The sequence below is a fragment of the Varroa destructor genome, unplaced genomic scaffold, assembly GCF_002443255.2.
Source record: "Varroa destructor unplaced genomic scaffold, Vdes_3.0 BEIS01000002.1, whole genome shotgun sequence".
Taxonomy (NCBI): domain Eukaryota; kingdom Metazoa; phylum Arthropoda; class Arachnida; order Mesostigmata; family Varroidae; genus Varroa; species Varroa destructor.
In genome coordinates this window covers 7,147,911-7,160,800 of record NW_019211455.1, presented here as the reverse complement: position 1 = coordinate 7,160,800, position 12,890 = coordinate 7,147,911, and the positions used below count along the sequence as shown (strand labels likewise).

General features: G+C 36.4%; 1 long non-coding RNA gene across 1 annotated transcript; it reads right to left on the bottom strand.

Annotated features, from left to right (window-relative positions):
* Positions 1 to 3,372: 3,372 nt before the first annotated feature.
* LOC111245307 (uncharacterized) lies at positions 3,373 to 9,820 on the bottom strand. The gene is made up of 4 exons (XR_002671276.2): positions 9,685 to 9,820; positions 4,839 to 4,987; positions 4,134 to 4,454; positions 3,373 to 3,893 (listed from the first exon to the last, which is right to left on the bottom strand). It is a non-coding gene; the product is annotated as an uncharacterized LOC111245307 (long non-coding RNA).
* Between the last annotated feature and the right edge of the window lie 3,070 nt (positions 9,821 to 12,890).

The window sequence follows — 12,890 nt, the reverse complement described above, 5'->3', positions numbered from 1 at the left end:
CTTGCCTTAAACCCAACTGTTACTGGAAGAATTCTCTCAGATAGTAAGGGTTTATGATGTTCTGTGAGCCTGTTAGTTCATCGTTGCCGTGACAACGACCGAAGGCCACCGCTCCTCAACTATGTTTATACGAATCGGCAATACGCAGGCGGATATGCATTTGTTTTTCTCTCTGGAGGGATCCGAGTTTTGCTGGACCAGTGCTCATGAGGGACACTGCCAGGGTCCAATTTGCACGAGGCCATAGGTGCTGCGTGCGATGGCTATTAACAAAACTGTGACGCTGCGACAAGATATGTGAACCGGAAATGTGGCAGACTAAGCGGATAGATTCATTGTATCTCAACCCGAACGTACTTCAGATATTATCCAAACTATCGTTATGTATATAACTTGCTATGCGCAAGTTATTTTTTTTCAATAATTGCATGGACATATTATATGCTATCTATACCCTTTTTATAGCAAAATATTAGCCTAATCGTTTAAGTTGCTTTGAAGCCAGTTACTTAGAGGACTGTGATGGACCGGATTCCTAAGCAGATATTAGCAAAACATGATGCATCCCAGCGCTATTTCCTATACGGAGAGAGCAAGTCATAAAGTGACGCGTCAATAGCCTATATTTTTTTTTCGGGTGGGTTGCTGCTATTCGGCCCAACGAACCTTTACGGCAGTCCGCATAAAATAATAGAGATAAATAGTATTATTAACAAATATGTGCCGCAGTGTATCTTACCCAGCGCATATGACTTGGCATTGTATGCATACAAATGTATACCCTTTTTCCCCATAATAGACCTAAACCACTTACCAAACCTAAGCAGCTGAACTGAGCAAATTTACCTACTGTAATGCTGCGGTACGATCCCGTAACCCGCTAAACTATCAAGGACGCATCAAGGGAACTCGAAAACAAATTTTATCTAAGATTGATAAAAGGTTGACTTTAGCCTATTTACACTGAAACACTTGATATAATCTAGAGGAGTTTATTCAAACTTTTGCTGGCGCATCTTTTCGAAAAGTTTATAAATAATAATAATATTTACAAATAAACAAATGTTTCAAATGATGTCCAAACAGCTAAGTATCAAGTTTTCTAAGCCGTTTACTTTCTAAAATTCTTCTAAAAATAAATTTCTAAAAGTTTAATGACCAGCCTTCCACATTGTTGGATCATTATACCACTGGATAATATACAGTGTTCATACATTGTGCGATTAAAGCATTAGAAAATCATTATCATTAATTTTAAGACCGTGTGGACTCTAAGATCTCTCTTCATGTATTTGCTATTAAGGTTTCTCCGCCTATGCTTTTACTCTAATGTCCTAGAACTTACAAGCTAATCTAGAGAATTAAAAAAGGTCTGTCTAAAACGAAGTTTGACCAGAGGCGCCTGAGATATTCATCATCCAAAACGTATGCTCCCGATTTATGCGTAAAAGGAACATCGACTCAGATCGCATTCACCATTAATTTTTTTTGTTTTTCAACAATGCATTCTGTTAGTGTAGGGCGACACGTAGGTCAATCATTCTAACTCATTAAGATAAATACCCAAACTGTGCCTGCCGCTAGGTAAAACCTTTACTTCAACACTACTACAAGCGAGGTTCAGGCCCATAAAGTAACCATATTAATCGACATCAATCTTTATTACAACGTTTCGACCCACGATAAGAAACTTATTTTCTTGATCCTAAGCATTTTAAGTAGAATAGTTATTAATTATACGTGAAAGACGATGTCAAACTGTTGGAATGATGGCCAGAATCGAGAGTTGCAAGAAGAGGAAATGATTTTAATTCGTATCTTCCACCGGTTTTGATCCATATAAGTCTAGTTGCACAAATACAACTTTATGCAAAAGAAACAATCAACAACGCCAGTAGTAGGTGCACGCCTAACGATAATATGATGAGTTTTACGCTTGTAACGCAGGTGCTTGCAACCTTTGCCGTGCATGCAGATCTTCAGTCATCTTCATGGGTAAGTATGGTTGGTACCCTATCCAAGTTAACAAATTGTGAATTATTATTATTAAGGCAACAAGTTCCTTTTTTCTTTTCATATATAGCCCACAGAGATTCAAGTCAAAAAGAGATGCAAAGGAACCGCTGACCACGAAAGTTGCAGTTGCCTCTGAAGGACTGCTGGAGAGGTCTACGACACCAATGACAAAGTTCTGTGTGGATCTCTCAAATTTGGCTCGGCATGCGCTCCAGGAATCATAGCGGTATCATGAAGCCTATTATTACTGCCCAATTCCCTTGCAATGGTTTGAGTGAAGAGACCAAAAGGATCGTCAAATTTTGTGCCTTTCTACATCAGAGACCCCAGACGTCGAACTCAGAAACGGCTTTTAGATACAGATTTCGTTTATTGTTAAGTGGTTACTACAGTCCTATAATGTAAAGGCAACTTAAGCCAACCAGCTCTGTTTAAATAGTAATGCCATATAATTTATTTGAATTTTGGCGTTGATTAGAAAGGAACAATGCGCTCCGGAACAAGGACTATGCTTTAGGCTCATCGAAGACACGCGAACAGACATTTTCACAGTGTCACGGGCGGGTATATTGGTTAGTAAGGACAAAGCCACTTATTTGAAATTCCATCGGTAAGGAAAATGGGCGAATAAAACAATGATACTTATACCGACTTTTGGTAATAGGTATATAATAAATTGATTGAAACATTTGTCGCTCGATTCGCCCCCGACGTTGGATTCCAAATCGAAGAAGCTCCAGCTAAATGTAAACTAAACATTCTTAAATCGATTGCAATATCTTTATGAAACGTATTTCTAGGTAAGGAGGAATAAACTGTTCACCTTGTTCCGGCTACCGTCAACGAAAAATTAAACAAAATTAATATATAAGTGGAAAGAAAAAATAATTACCAAATGTAACATTATTTAAAGGCTGGCTATATCAGGAGCAGGAATTATTAAACAGTTATATTATAAAATGCAACTATCATTAGTAAATGAACCAGATTAACGGAATTTGTTCTCATAGCTGTACCTAAAGTGACAGTTTAAGACCTGAAAGCTGAATTATTAAACCAGTATCTTTATGAATACATGAAAACATCTAACAATTCATATACTTTTACGAATAATTTTTCTATCGAGTGGTGCTGTTATCAAAGGTATGAGTTAGCGAAAAAATACGCTAGTTTGACAATAATTTAAGTGGTTTTTAAATGGGCAGCAAATCAATTTCGTCAAGGACGTATCTCCTTTTCGCTACCTTCGGCCAATGTTTACGTCATTATTTTTACGTAGTTTACGTAGAATATCCACCAGTCTATATTCGACGTGCTTCAATGACGAGCTTAACCAAAAAGCAATGACACGTGCGATTAAATTAAACAAGTGAAGAACTAATAGCAGTACATATATTTTTCAAATTTTTTGATATTTATCTCATTTCTGTAATACTTCCTGTATTATTTAAATGTTGGCTTTTAGGTAGAAGAAAAATCCAAAATAGTTTTCTAACCCTATCCAATAATACTAAATAGACTAGAGTATAGATCTCTTCTCAGAAATACTCTATATGATTTAGTTTTGTGTTGTTATAAGGATGTACGGCTTTTAAATATATTGGTTTTTTTTAAACCATTGGTTACTACGTTTTACTCCTATTTATACTCAACAGGGATGAAATTTTCCCTGAAAAATGCGGGAAAAATGCAAATTTATTCGCACGAAACTTTATAATGTCCGCTTAAGCTGATGCACCAATCGCTCAGGAGTTCATGTCTCTCCCTGAAGCATTTTTGCTGTTCATTTTCGTCAAGTTACTGATCTTTCTATGTATTTAGTTTAGAATTTTCGAAGGGTTTGCATTGCTCATTCAAGCCACCTCTAGCGGCCATGCCTGTAAGTAATAAGTAAATAAGCAACGTCATAGCTCTCATGCAAAATTTGCGATATAGTTTCTAACCGTGTTCATAGTGGCATTATTATGATAGCAACAGGGGTTTCTTTCTTCGCGTCGAGCGATTATACGGAATGCTGTTTACGATAAAATAGCAGAGGTTAAAATACCAATTTGCTTCGATCACATTGATCTCATCTGAGGAAAATATGAGTTATTAAAGGTTATCAATATTCTTACTATTGCCGTTAATTTATCCATGACTGTAGTTTCGAACGGCTTGACTTCACGCAGTAGGTGCTCACCAATTGGTACGGTCAAAGTCACGCGTAGGGGGAAAACGTGGTATCGTAGATACATCTAACAAGGTGGCAAGCAGATTGTGACGGTGTGTGGTGTCGAAAGGACATCAGTTCGACACTATCAACTGTCGATAGTTCTGAGGTATATTCTAGTGCTGGTCAGTCTTAATATCCCAACTAAAATTCAACTCCAAAGGGCGACGACTCGGTACAGAAGCTAGTCTGGCAGAAAACGTTTGTTAATCTCGCTCGCTTTATCCTGCAACAATCAATGAATTGATTTATTATTTCAACTGGATTAAGTGTTTCTTTCTAATACAAAGTGTATTTCGCATTTTAATTGGATCCATAATAATCAACAAATGTCAGCGTCGGCGCTACCTAAAGACCTAAATAACAGTTCCCTCCATTGGTTCGTAGACCAAATCGAAACAGCAGACAGGAACGGTATTTATTTAAAAAAAAAAAAGCATTGAAAGTGTTCTCAAACTTAGTTTAGATTAAATAAAGCAACTGTGTATACGGATAATAAGTCATATATGCTCACACATACACCTCGTTAAAGCCCGTTTCATAGCTGTTCGTTTCGTCGATTTTACTATTCGCGTTGGATTCAAGTAAATAGAATTAAGACGGTACATACGTATAGTGAAATTGCTCGGATGGAAATGGATAGCGTTCAACGGTAACGTTTAACACGTCTTCCGTAATTTGAAGGGTCCAATATATCGATCGAATGTTAACGACTTAACTGGAAGTTCACCGGTCTTTTCCGGTCGAAACGCTCGTTCTCTACAAGTATAACGCACAGCAAGCGGTGAATCAACATCTTGCGGCCCGTGAGGTCTGCATTTCGTGGCTTCGTTTATATCTGTACAAAGCTCCGTTTGCTGATAACTACTCTTCTTAACTGATTTTTATTCGTCTAATATCAAATGAGGCTAAAATGATTTATAATATGTAAATGTACATCATTTTCTGAATCAAAACCGTTGTTCTTGTATCTAAATATCGATTGTTTTAGAACGGTAAGTTAGTGTAGCAGTCAGTGCCTAGACCCCTGTTATGTGAATGGTCGAGTCTTCTAGGCGAAGCCTAGTGGAGAAGATATTTTCTACCGTCTGCCCTATCGTGCGAAATATAATCACCGAACATTTACTTCAGCGACGCTGAGCAAATCGCCTTATCGACTTCTGAGCGCGTCGTATGTAACGTTTGGCGCCTACGATATTGATTTTCTAAACCGCTCAACAGTAATTATTCCATTCACATTCCGTGTTGGTGTTTAGTGCTGAGTCCTTGCAACAACGGTTGGATTTACCGCACGCGATAACTGTGTCCTTAGTGTTGTGATTTCACACCCGCTCAAAAACGGAAGTTCTCATTTGGCCAGGTAGACTTGCTTCGTTAGTGCATATGTCGTTAGGCTATTGGCGTAGACCTTCTCAAAAGCTGTCCCAACTTCCGGTGACGTATGCGAGGTCCTACACCTCGCTAAAACTTTTTGCCGGGTACAGAGCCTTTCTCGAGTGTAACCTGATAAACGCTTATCTATTTAGGTGTACCTCTCTGTGCGACAATTACGTTACCCACTAAGCAATCACAAGGACTATACCTATGTTATTTCAACCACTTGTCCTCAAATCCATTTACTATGCTTACGCGACGTTCAGTTAATTTTATAGAATTTATAATACGCAACCTCTATGTCGTTTCGTAGTAATTGCCAGTCCCGTAAACGGTTGGAGGAAGAACTGCCGATTTCAAAATACTATTAGAGATAGCGTTCCTCGCAGTCTAAAACATACATGCAACAATTACAGGATCTTTTGAGGAACTTATATTTAGAATGCATGAATGAATGAATATTTACCCAGAGTATACTTCTGGAATTTCCGAAATAGACGAGAAAATTTCCTTATAATTGCCCTAGTCTCGGCTTTGTGTTCAGCAGTCGCAAAATGCCCCACAATGATTAGCAGATACCACCAAGGGCTTCGCGTCTTTAGCTTTGTGTATTGTTTACTTTGACTGATGCCATATATTTTCACAGGGACGGTTAATCAGTAACTTCATTTATCAACTTGCATGACGCTAAATGTTTAAGTTGACTCTATTATTTGTTGTCGCTTCTATAGCGCTCGTCTGCAATTTAGGATCGGCGATTATTCATGTGCAACAATCTAGCTCAGAAATTCAGAATGTGCAGTGTCATGCTTTCGGAATTCATTAAATCGTGTTGCAAATCGTTTAATGTAAACACAGGAAAGTTCAGTAGTATAGATCCTTACGAATAAATGCCTAAACAATTTCGCTATGGGATACTTATATCTGTATAAACCAAGACGCTACTATGGTCTCTCTTCAAGATTAACAGGTTCTACAAAGCTAGTGTTTATCGTGATTTGACATGTTGAACAGTTGTCTTTCAGTGAACACTTAGGCCTCAATGAGAGCGAGCAATACTACAGTGAAGAATACTATTTTTTATTTGTTTTATGATCCAAGACATTTACGAGCAATATAGACACGTTTTTATTGATTCGAAGAAAAATTTCTTAAGTAAAAAATGCCATGTTAGTTGTTTCTCCAGAGCGGTCGTTTGTTTCGTTAAGAGTGTGATACAAAGACTCAAAAGAATACATGGACAATAACACGCACCGTATCTTAGTCAATCAAACACGTACATACCTATGCATAACATATTATATATCAATTTATTGCAAATGTGGTGAAGGGATACTTGAGGCCAAGCGTTAAAATAAACATGAAAAAATAATATGCTCCGGTGAGAAGCTGGGTCTCATGTACGCCCTATTGATGTTGTGAGTGTGAAACAGTAAACGATCGGGCGGTTTACATAATAGGTTGATAACGACGCACAGCAAGAAACGCTTCAACCTAATTTTTCATTACTGTAAAGCTGAAAATTGCAGAGAATGTAGCGAACCTGCGCGGCTCATCCTAAATGATCAATAAGGCCATCATGTGACAATATACGGATGTTCTAATATATGACCAAAAGGATAGTGTTCAACCGCTCTAATTAATGCTAGAATTAGGCATGCCAAATGCTTCACGTACTTCTCATCACACGCATTTTTAGTGTCACGTAGAACGATATAATATGTATATAGCAAAGACTGTATTTTTCACACAAACGTTCTACGTAGATAGGCCCTATTCTATGTAGATAGTACTATCTTTTTTCCATACCATCAGTTTATTTTGTCTACGCTTTTTGAAAGGGTAATTGAACTTTCTGCTATCCGATTGTCAAACGATCCCGTTCATCGTTCTAGCAGCGTCTCGTGAGCTTTCCATTTTCTAAAAATGGATCCCTTTGCGAAGAAGGTTGATTTTCTCCAGAAGAGAAGTTAAAAGGATACAAAACCTGCATACTGGTCTCCCTTACAGGTGCTCATAGAGACAGGTAGTAGCCACAATGGAACAAGTGAACACTTTCAATTCGCTTTTAAATTTTGACAGGTTTATCTGTTTTCAACGGTAATAACGGTGACTAATATCGTGAGTTTTACATTTTCATCGTCCGTATAGTGGATCCATTTTCGAGGCGAATATGGGCGCATCCTATGCGCGTTACTGGCGAGGCTTTTACCACGTCAAGATTCCTTTCTAGGCTTTAGCTTTCCTTAATGGAAATTAGAGCCTTTTATTAGTGTTTTTGTATATTCAAGGTGAGTTTTTGTAAATAAATAAATGTATATTAGGCATGGATCCAAATCATTTCTGAGGCTTCGCATATCAAGCTCTGTTTATTGTCAAAGGTATTTTGTACGAAAGTTTTCCTTTTTACTAGCGTTAACTAATATACTACGTTTAGATTTAGAAAGAAGAAGTTTCGATTTAGAATAAAAATGCAAACATGAGCTCAGAGCAATTCAGTGTCGATTACTTGCATCATAAAAGCACAACTGTATCTGATGGGTGACATTAAATATCCACTGCTCTATAAATTATCGTCCCTTACATCAGTCGAATCAAGCGATATATTAATCCGATAGTATCTAGGGGTCACCTACAATAAAATTAAATTATGATGGAGCTATGTACAGTAGCAGTAATAATGCTACACATTTGTTAGACCGTGCGTACCCATGACCAAATGCAGTCACGGCTCTTGAATTATTCGCGTAATAACGAAGTATGTATTATATATTATCAATTGCTTTGTGTGCGTGTTGCTTCAATTTTCTTAGCTTAATGTTTGTTTCTTTTTCGTCAAGAAAGTGACTGTGTTTTTACATACGGTAAGTAAAGCTGCTGCTATGTTGACTCATAATGTTATATGCGTTATAGGTGTAGGGGCTATACGGGTCACCAATTATTTTACGTGAATGAGCCAGTACTTCTACAAAACTAAAGCGAAAATATGTTTCTTTGTACAAAAAGTTGTTATCATATATATATATATATATATAAGATTATGATTCGTCTTTTATATATCCAGCTAAAATTTTACTGTGCAGTGCCAAACCGATTTTTTAATGGCCCAGCTAGTGGCACGCCCATGTCTGAAATGACGGGAGAACGATCAACAATATGCGCATAATTTTCTAAAGCCAACTATACCTGATTGATCCCAGTACAACAATAGTGGTCATGCTGATTCCGGTATAAAAGATGATCCGCGGTAAATTCTGATCATGATTAGCCGTAATATAGTGCATACGTCGGTAATATGGCTTTGTCCGAACGCTGTATTATGCCAATGAAATCGCAAATATTTTCTTCGGAAGTTGTGCTTAACACCGATATTTGCTACAGTGAATATTAATCTGCGGCGCCTTTGTTTAACTTGTGCAAATAATGAAAGCTATTACATATACACGCACGCATTTCTACTAAGCTAAGGCCTGTTAAGTCAACGGGGTGTTTTGAGGACGCTTAGTTCTTTCCGTTTTTCTGTCGAATTTGCATTTGTGCCATCCGATTTCACATATTGTCATATTCAGCACCAGTGTGAAGTAGGCATAAAGCCCTGCCTCACATTGGCCCCAATGGCCCTCAGAATGAGCTACATTTACTACATTTACATCACTCGACGCAATGACTTCTATAAAAAAATAACTGATATTCAGTTTACATTTGAAAATGTATTTTATAAGCAGGCGAAACAAAGTGGCTACTTTGCTTCTTTATTGTTTAATAGTAATATAAGTTTAATAGAATGCAAAAAACTTAACTATTCTATATATCATCTTAAAGTGTGATTAAGTAAAAAAGTTCCGCAAGTTTAATAGTGTTAAAGTTTTTAAATCAACACCCCTTTGCTAGGAAAACTTAGTGGCCCATATTGCCCTACGTTTCCCTACTCATTCTTAACGCTACTTATTAAAAGATCTCAGATTTGTATTCGTTACCTACATTGTTGCATGTTTGCGTTATTATTCGTATCGCGCAGTAGATTAGCTGCTACGGCGCGCATTCGCTAATAATGGGGTGAACGTTTTCTAACTCATACTTACATTGGATGACGCTTTATACCACAAGATTGCTTTTTAAGTATATGTGTATAACTGTGATGAGTTACGGGGCATAAACCTATTACTAAAATATTCCTTTTCAACGTACTTTGTAAACACGCCACAACAAAAATCACGTTCACACGAGGCTGTCATGTTGAAGAATGTGCGCTGTAGAATCAATTAATCCAGCCTGAATCCATCACAAAGTGGGCTTCATATAATCTAAGAATAAAAGTTTATTTAACTGGAAAACAAATTTTGCCGCAGAAAGAATACATATCTATAATAAGAAAGAGCTTTATCATACTTTTTTCAAAAATCAAATAGCCACTTTTTAAAACCCAATATAAATTCCTTATTTAGTTAAAAAAAAAAAAACTGTATGAGCAATACGAATATTCTATCCTATTACTGTTGATGCAAGCTACACAATCGGATTATAAATGGAAAAGTGCTAGTAAAAAATTCAGCTTGTTAAAGGCTAACTATTGATGATGCACAAGTTATGCCTTGGTATCATTATGATCGGTTCCTCGTAATACGTGTAGGACAATATTGTAATACTTCTACTGTTTCCAGCAGGAAACGTACGGTGTTATTGCTTGCAATTCTAATTGACAGTTCATTATATATACACATATTTTAAATTGTAGGTTATCTCCGCACAACATAAATCTAATAATACAGAGGTAAGTTTTTCCATGTCACACTGAGTTGCTAAAAGGTGATACTTACATTCTTGTGCTCAACTTAAATAACAAAGAAAAGTACTTAACGTAGACAATCTTTACATTTCTCCCATTTCCCTAAAATGGCTCTGAATCATCTTAAATTAGAATCCTTATAACAAGCTTTAAAATAGGACCATTAGAGTAAACAAGTAAAGCAGTGTCAGTAATGGCAACTAAACTAATCGTGCTAGCTGGAGTGACCTGTGTAAGTTTACGACCAAAATGAACTTTCAGAAATGCCGTTGTAATTTATTGTTATAACAGAGCAACTTTAATAAGCAGAATCTGTTAAATAATTAGCCCACAACCTAAAAAAAACGATTTAACGTATTTCTAAGAAAAACCGTTACGATTTTGCCATACATTTCAAAAGAATTGAACTCTTTTTTAATCAACCACTGCTGATTACTTATGGACCGTGTTAATGGAACCCTTAACATCAACTGATTTTGTTGATGCATCTTGGACCAATCTAGATATTATCAGACTTCTCGTTCATCAGAAACTCAAAATTGATTTTTATTGTGTCCTCGGTAAGATTGAGAAAAACGAGTATAGTACTGTTAAAGGGTACTACCTCTGTATATCGTAGATCAACATTACTTAAGTAATAGAGGGAGCTGATTTATGTGAAGTCTCGAATATATCTTGTTGCATTGACAGAAAGGTAGGACAATATTTAGTTCAATCAAAAAGTCAACTAACGATTCAGCAAATTTTAAATACTTCGACTTTTCATTTCTTTTTACTGTTGTTAATTTTTGTTTCACAGAGCTGACTCTTAACACGAAACGAAGTGTGCTTACGGCCAGTTTCGAATTCAAACTACCTCGAGGTCGATTTAGTTACGACTATATCATCATAGGAACTGATCCAGCAACCTAAAGACTCGTTCGTGTTCTTCCAATCCTAGATGAAATAACCAAATAATTTTATAAATAAAGTATTTATATTTTACAGCCTATTCTTCATAGTATTATCTCAGAGTTCTATAATATATTTATTTATACCTTTTACCATGTGTCAAAGCCCTCTATTATAAACTGTTGATTAGTGTTAGGTCAGTTAACATGCATAACCTTTAGAATTGGGATAAGTGAAAGATAAGTGACAATAAACTATTAAATTAATTTCCACTGAAAGCGCCATCAGCCTACTGCCAACAGCAGTGTTAAGTATACCTTGATTAAGTCAAAGAAAGGCACACATTGGTATTTTCCATTTATTTAAAACGATGAATTTTGGACAAAAAAATGTGAAACAACAAGGTGGTGGGCACTGTGAAGCGCGTGTATCAATGATGTAAGATTTACCCTACAAATTATTCGTTTCAAGATCTCGAACTCCCACCTTTCTCATATTTCTTTTTTACCTAAAATTATTATCTTCCAGGTTATTTGAAGTTTTTTGGTACACTTATACCTGAGTATAACCATTTTGAAAACATATGTATTGCAGAACTTATATCTGCATGTGTGTTATGACTATTGCTATGTCTCGCCAAAAGCAATAACAATGCATATATTTATCTATTTTTGTTTTAAATTCCCCTTTCGTTGAAAAAATACTTTTATCATTCAACTTTTTACCACTATTTCCATTCCAAATAATAATATGCTATAACTGTAAGATACATTGGTTCTCGATTAGGGCAAAAAAATATTTGACATTAATCGAAGTTAGATTGAGAGGAAACTGATCCAGATTTTTATACAACAGAGGCTACCACCAATGAAGATGAAAAAAATTGGGTTAATAGGCAAGGTAGTAGGTTAATAAACAATCATTGTTAGCTATTCTGTTTGCAGCTTTCATTACATACAATGTTAGACAGCAAACTTTCCTCGATTATTGTATCCGTATTGCTGTTATTGCAGTTAATGGAATGCTAAATGCCACAGCATATTGAATTAAAATAATAAAGCAAACGTAAAATTTAAGCAATAAGTACTTGTCAGCTGTTTTATGAAGTAAACTTGCACACGTCGAATTTTTTTTTATTGTTTACCAGTTGCTAAATAATATTCTTTACGACAACCGCAATAAATAATTCGCTTAGATATTAGCCAAAATGCTCAAAACTAGAAAATATTTATAAAAGATCTTTAAATTTCTGCTCTTTCTTGAAAGAAAACTTTTTTCCACGCATATATTGACGCACGCAATTTCCCAAATTTTTCCCAATTTCAACTCGGATGAATCCCTCAATGATGTAAATTCTAGGTGGCAAAAGTGCATCTTTAACACCTTGTGTTTTATGCGTTTCCTCTGCATAAAGCACTGCCGAAATATTAGATTTATCTAAGGCAACAGCACTATTGCTAAGAGAAATGCTCAAAACTGATTTGAGAACGGTGTCCGGGATCTAGAGCGTGCCCCCCGGCGCTATCGACCCTGCATTTTTGGAAAAAGACAGCCGACAAACAACTCAGGAATTAGTCGGAAAGATGGGCTGCCACACGACCTTCGCAAATC